The sequence below is a fragment of the Osmerus mordax genome, chromosome 2, assembly GCF_038355195.1.
Source record: "Osmerus mordax isolate fOsmMor3 chromosome 2, fOsmMor3.pri, whole genome shotgun sequence".
Classification (NCBI taxonomy): domain Eukaryota; kingdom Metazoa; phylum Chordata; class Actinopteri; order Osmeriformes; family Osmeridae; genus Osmerus; species Osmerus mordax.
Window position 1 is genome coordinate 3,251,201 of NC_090051.1, and position 7,500 is coordinate 3,258,700.

Genomic DNA, 7,500 nt, shown 5'->3' on the forward strand with positions numbered 1-7,500 from the left:
ACACCACCCAGAGGCCCTGTCCCAGGACACCACCCAGGGGCCTCCCAGGGACACAACCTGGGGACCATGTCCCAGGACACCACCCAGGGGCCCTGTCCCAGGATACCACCCAGGGGCCCTGTCCCAGGATACCACCCAGGGGCCCTGTCCCAGGACACCACCCAGGGGCCCTGTCCCAGGATACCTCCCGGGGGCCTCCCAGGACACCACCCAGGGGCCTCCCAGGGACACCACCCAGGGGACTGTCCCAGGGACACCACACAGGACACCACCCAGGGGCCTCCCAGGACACCACCCAGGGGCCCTGTCCCAGGGACACCACCCAGGAGCCTCCCAGGGACACCACCCGGGGACCCTGTCCCAGGACACCACCCAGGGGCCCTGTCCCAGTATACCACCCGAGGGCCTCCCAGGACACCACCCAGGGGCCTCCCAGGACACCACCCAGGGGCCCTGTCCCAGGGACACCACCCAGGAGCCTCCCAGGGACACCACCCGGGGACCCTGTCCCAGGACACCACCCAGGGGCCCTGTCCCAGTATACCACCCGGGGGCCTCCCAGGACACCACCCAGGGGCCTCCCAGGACACCACCCAGGGGCCCTGTCCCAGGACACCACCCAGGGGCCATGTCCCAGGGACACCACCCAGGAGCCTCCCAGGGACACCACCCAGGGGCCCTGTCCCAGGATACCACCCGGGGGCCTCCCAGGGACACCACCCAGGGGCCCTTTCCCAGGACACCACACAGGACACCACCCAGGAGCCTCCCAGGACACCACCCAGGGGCCCTGTCCCAGGACACCACCCAGGGGCCATGTCCCAGGGACACCACCCAGGAGCCTCCCAGGGACACCACCCAGGGGCCCTGTCCCAGGATACCACCCGGGGGCCTCCCAGGGACACCACCCAGGGGCCCTGTCCCAGGACACCACACAGGACACCACCCAGGAGCCTCCCAGGACACCACCCAGGGGCCCTGTCCCAGGACACCACCCAGGGGCCATGTCCCAGGGACACCACCCAGGAGCCTCCCAGGGACACCACCCAGGGGCCCTGTCCCAGGATACCACCCAGGGGCCCTGTCCCAGGATACCACCCGGGGGCCTCCCATGACACCACCCAGGGGCACTGTCCCAGGTCACCACCCAGGGTCCCTGTCCCAGGACACCACCCAGGGGCCCCTGCATCCCACCACCACCAGCCCAACATTATGACCAGGGTGGCTGCCGGGGGCCTGGCTGTGTCCCCTCGTTACCTGGACCAGGCCCGGTCAAACAGCCGAGGAGACGGATCCTCCAGGGCTTTATTACATCTGCCATCTGGTTCCGTTTTCCTATCCAGCGTCTCCCGCCGCTCGCTCTCATTACGAAGCGAGCTGAAGGGGTCCATTAGGAGCGACTGTGGGCAGTAGGCTGCATGTCTTCCTACCATGGGAAAGGGTTTCTCAGGATCCCACAGCACACAAGGGGTCGAGTGGATGACTGTGCTCGGGAGTAAAAGGGAGACTAGCGATCGTATATATCCCACATGGCTTTGAAACGCTAACCGTGACTCCCTTGACAGCAGTTCCCTTGGTTGGAGCCAGTGGTTTTGCACTCAATAAACTTTCAATTCTGTTTATGGGAATGATGGTTTTGGAAGTCGTAGAAGAGAGCTGTTGCCTCTGCTTACATGTAACAATCCCCAGGCTCAAACAGTTTGTCCCCTGTTTCAAAACCCCAGCCGTACTCTGAAGAGCTGCTTTGACATGATAGAAACTGCAGTTACCTGGCAAGACTACACAGAAAGTTAAATTTTCCACGTGGAATCAATTAAGATGAATTAACAAACCGCTGATCGGCATGATGTGAGGATAAGGATTTGAATTATTTTAGAGCAAAAAACCCTGGAATAAATGATCCTCTGAAAGGGTCTTCAAAGCTAGCGGATGCTGGCCTTATCTTGCTGTCTCCCTGCAGGGCTACCTTGGCTGTGGCTGTTGACGCTCCTCCTTCAGGCCAGATAGGGTACTGCACCCAGGGGAAACATACTTGTTGAACCACTCTTCACTCCCAGACAGAAACGCACTGAGTTAGACACAGTCGCAGACTGTGAAGAGACACTCATAACTTTTACAGACAGGGTGCCATAAACAAGGATTCCTTCCAGCAAGGCAGGTAGACAGGTAGACAGGAGAGACACACACACACAAACACACACACAAACACACACGCACCCAGACACACCCTCGCATACACACACACAAACACACACACACACACACACATTCACACAAACACACCCAAACACACAGACATGCACACACACACACACCTACACACAGCACTCTCTCCCTGTGTGCACACGGCACCAGCACACTCACCGACAGGTCACGCTTACCGGTTTTCGAAAAGGTCAACACACCTACTTGAGGGGCTCCAATTTGCTTTAAAGCACAATTAAAAGGGATGGGAGCCTCCCTTGCGACACAGCTTCCTAACAGAGCTCCCTCAAGTAGAACGTCGCATTTACTAAACTGCCGTTTTTTGTCACCACTGAATTAAACTCTTAATAATATCAAGCCTAATAAAAATATGAGAGGTTAAAAACAAACAGCGACCACAGGCTTTTTAAAATGACCAGCCTCTGCCTTGACAAGTGAAAACACACAAACAGCAGACAGACTGCAGAGCACCGCCACATTATCAACAGTGGAGTAATGGCCCTCTCCAGCGCACGCAAACTATGTGGCACCGACAGTGTTCCAGGCAGCCTCCTGACGCCAGAGGAAGAGGCGAAAGCCTCTCGATAGACTCTTCTGGATGCCATTCCCTATCACGCAATGCCTCTCAGTCATAAACACATGACAAATGCGGCCTTAATCATTTTTTACGAGCGGGGATGTGCAGGGGGCAGCGCATGGCTGGAGGGGAGAGGGGAGCAGGGAACAGCAGGCAGCCCCTGCTGCAGAGAGGGGAGGGGCCGTGTGGTAAAGTCTTCTCTGGAACATCACTGGGCCAGCAGGCCTTTGATCTCCACACCGCAATTAAGCCAGCATCCCAAATGAGCATGGAGTCGCCTCCGAAACAGACTTCAAACATGCACATGGACGGGGTTCTCATACACATACGCACGCTCTCTGTACTGTATGGGACCGTGGCCATGAGGTCTACGGTAAATGATGTACCGTCTCCTGCAGAGAAGCGCAGGATGAAAGACAGCCCAGAGCCTCCTCAGATCATTAATGACGGCTGGCTAAAGCTAATACCGTTTATTTTGGCTTGTAATGGGGTCAGCTTGGTCTGTGTCGTGGTTACTACAATGCCGTGCACTCAAAACAGGAAGGCTGCGGTTCACCCAAAGCCTCTTCCCCCCCTCCCCCCCCCCCCCCAAACCGAAGTACCTTCTGATAAGAATGCGGCTGTCAATCAAAGCAGATATAAGTATGTTCTCGAAAATAAACACACCCAAGTAGAACACTGTACCTATCACTCAGAGGGCCATTTTTATTTTTGTCAAATACTGAGGCCCCGTATTTTACCACTCACGTATAATGTGTGGTGGGAATAAGATAGTCAAATCAACAACAACAGCGCACAAGAGTGCCTGAAAGTAAATATGTGATTCAGGAGGAAAAAGAAGAGATAGAGAAAAAAAAGAAAGGAAAATCCAGTATGGGCGGGAGCCATCCAAACAGCCTGAGTGTCCTCCACAGAGACAGAGTTCGGTGCTCCTCTTTCTCATCTCCTCACATTAAAAGCTGAGATTGCAATTTGTCTTGCTGTTTGCTTTGAATAGTCCTTAACCGTATCATCATCTCAACTGTTCTGGGGGAAAAACCTGAAGCAAGGCGACAGCCAAATGGCAGTCTGGAGTCTGGGCTGCAGACTAGCTGCCATTAGGGCTGAGAGCAGCATTTATTGTACAATTAGGGGTCCCCAGATCTACCTGTAATCATCTCCATACAGGTGTGAGCCTGGCTCCGGACAAGGGAAGTGACTCATCACTTGTCAAACATCCACACTTTGATGTCTGCATTGTTCCACGCAGAGCCCTCAGGACACAGTAGCGCTACCGTTGGTTAAAACACTCCAAGATTTATTGCATTTCGCACAAGTGAAAAAAAAAAAAAAAAAAAACTGTAACATGAAAATATAAATACAACGCTTCCTGCAGGTGACTGATGTTCCACATGTCATGAATCATATGATTTATGTTCGCCAGTTACGACGTTCCTCCTCTTGCTGTCAGAGAGACAGTCATACCTTCGTGTCAAGAACACACAGTCATACGTAAACAACTTCCTTTTAATGCGACGCTGCCAAGTGAGCAGCAAAACAAACACTGAACAAAAACAGGTTCGCACCAACGAAAAAGAACGACACACGAAACCCTACAGGGGCAATTGGAAGCATGCGACGACAATCGCCAAGTTGGTGGTTATTGACACTAGGCTTGTAGTGTACATAAGATAAGTACCCCCCTTTCACAGTGTCTGCTCTCACTGCGGCCTGCCCAACTCATCTCATCTCCAGGCTGCTTATCAGGAGGGTGTGCCTCCTCTGTCAGGAGAGCCGGAGAACGTAGCCTCTCTGAGCACCTCCGGGGCTGCTGGGCCGTGAACAGGCCCATGTGACCCCGAGAAGGTCAAGTTTGAGCCCTTTATAACGACACGAGTGACATCACGGCTCGAGCTGACAAGTCAAACATGTCGCTACACACACACAAACACAAAAACATTTTGGCCTCCCCTGATTTGTTTGTGATTGAAAGTCATAACTTGTTGCATGGAAAAAATATGTTGTTCCAACACTTAGTAATGCATGGGAAATGTGTAGGAATGTACAGTTAAGCTTGTCAAACGGTATTAATATTCTCCATCGAGAGCAAACAACATCTGTAAACAGTGATCTCTTCAGACAAAACCAAACATTTGAAGAAGAAAAAACCTCTAGACATCACAATATTTAAAGAGAACTATCACATGATTTATTGGCCGTTTCCAGATGACTTTAATTACTTCTCTTTGGCTTGGAGTCGATGAATGTTTATTTTTTCTGTCATTTAAAGCTTTTCCTTGCTTTGATATCATATGGAAATGAAACATTTTTGATGGTAAATGTGAACCATATGCTGTTAAGTGCTTGATGAAGTGCAGAGTTTGGGGTCTGGTAGGGTGTTCACCCCCGGGAGATCGCCTCACAGACACACTATGTGACAGGCCAGCACGACGCTGGAGTCACCAGGCAGCATGGGCACTGGACAGTACACACACACACACACACACACACACACACACACACCTCTCTCTACACACACACACACACACACCTCTCTCTACACACACACACACACACACACACACCACACCTCTCTCTACACACACACACACACACCTCTCTCTACACACACACACACACACACACCTCTCTCTACACACACACACACACACACACACACCTCTCTCTACACACACACACACACACCTCTCTCTACACACACACACACACACCTCTCTCTACACACACACACACACACCTCTCTCTACACACACACACACACACACACACACACACCTCTCTCTACACACACACACACCTCTCTCTACACACACACACACACACACACCTCTCTCTACACACACACACACACACACACACACACACCTCTCTCTACACACACACACACACACCTCTCTCTACACACACACACACACACACACCTCTCTCTACACACACACACACACACCTCTCTCTACACACACACACACACACACACCTCTCTCTACACACACACACACACACACACACACACACCTCTCTCTACACGCACACACACCTCTCTCTACACACACACACACACCTCTCTCTACACACACACACACACCTCTCTCTACACACACACACACACACACACCTCTCTCTACACACACACACACACCTCTCTCTACACACACACACACACACACCTCTCTCTACACACACACACACACACACACACACCTCTCTCTACACACACACACACACACCTCTCTCTACACACACACACACACACCTCTCTACACACACACACACACACACACACACACACACACACCTCTCTCTACACACACACACACACATCTCTCTACACACACACACCTCTCTCTACACACTCACACACACCTCTCTCTACACACACACACACACACCTCTCTCTACACACACACACACACACACACACCTCTCTCTACACACACACACACACACCTCTCTCTACAACACACACACACACACACACACCTCTCTACACACACACACACCTCTCTCTACACACACACACACCTCTCTCTACACACACACACACACACACCTCTCTCTACACACACACACACACACACACCTCTCTACACACACACACACACACACACCTCTCTCTACACACACACACACACACACTTCTCTCTACACACACACACCTCTCTCTCTCAACACACACACCTCTCTCTCTACACACACACACACCTCTCTCTACACACACACACACACACACACACACTCACACGCACACACCTCTCTCTCTCAACACACACACCTCTCTCTCCACACACACACACACACACACACACCCCTCTCTACACACACACACCTCTCTCTCTCAACACACACACCTCTCTCAACACACACACACACACACACCTCTCTCTACACACACACACACACACACCTCTCTCTCTACACACACACACACCTCTCAACACACACACACCTCTCTCAACACACACACACCTCTCTCAACACACACACACACACACCTCTCTCTCAACACACACACACACACCTCTCTCAACACACACACACCTCTCTCAACACACACACACACCTCTCTCTCAACACACACACACACACCTCTCTCTCAACACACACACAAACCGCACATACACACACACCTCTACACACAGACACACACACACCTCTACACACAGACACACACACACCTCTACACACCTCTACACACTCACAAACCACATGGCCACACACATGCCCACGCACACCTCTGCATGTACACAAACCACACAGATTCACACACGCACGCACGTTTCTCTCTACACACATACACACACACATGCACACCCCTCCTCACACATGCCTGTATACACACACACACACCGTGACTGAGTGATGGTCTGAGTGTGGAGGGCGTGTGTAAGCTTCATAGGGTGTCTTAACAAACTGCACCATAAACACAGAGATAACAGGGTGTCATAACAACGGACTCAATATCACAGCCCTTCCATAGAGAACGAAGATTCATTTTCCCGCGTTGTGAAAAGCAGACAGCGAACCATAGAAGGAAGGATATTGATGGAGAAGGAAGAGGTCAACATGACGGAGGCCTGCGTTTAAGGGAGATCAATATCATTGTGAAGAGGGAGGGTTTGTGGCCGTTTCTGCACTACAATGAAGTGTTGTCATGTCTCCAGCCACACCCATATCTCTAATGAAGTAGCGCAGTGTCTCCAGCTACACCCGTATCTCTA

At 52.0% G+C, this 7,500-nt stretch overlaps 1 protein-coding gene across 1 annotated transcript in view; it reads right to left on the bottom strand.

Moving 5' to 3' along the window:
* LOC136962115 (obg-like ATPase 1) overlaps nt 1-7,500 on the bottom strand; it is a 40,987-nt gene that overhangs the window by 14,733 nt on the left and 18,754 nt on the right. The window lies entirely within an intron of this gene.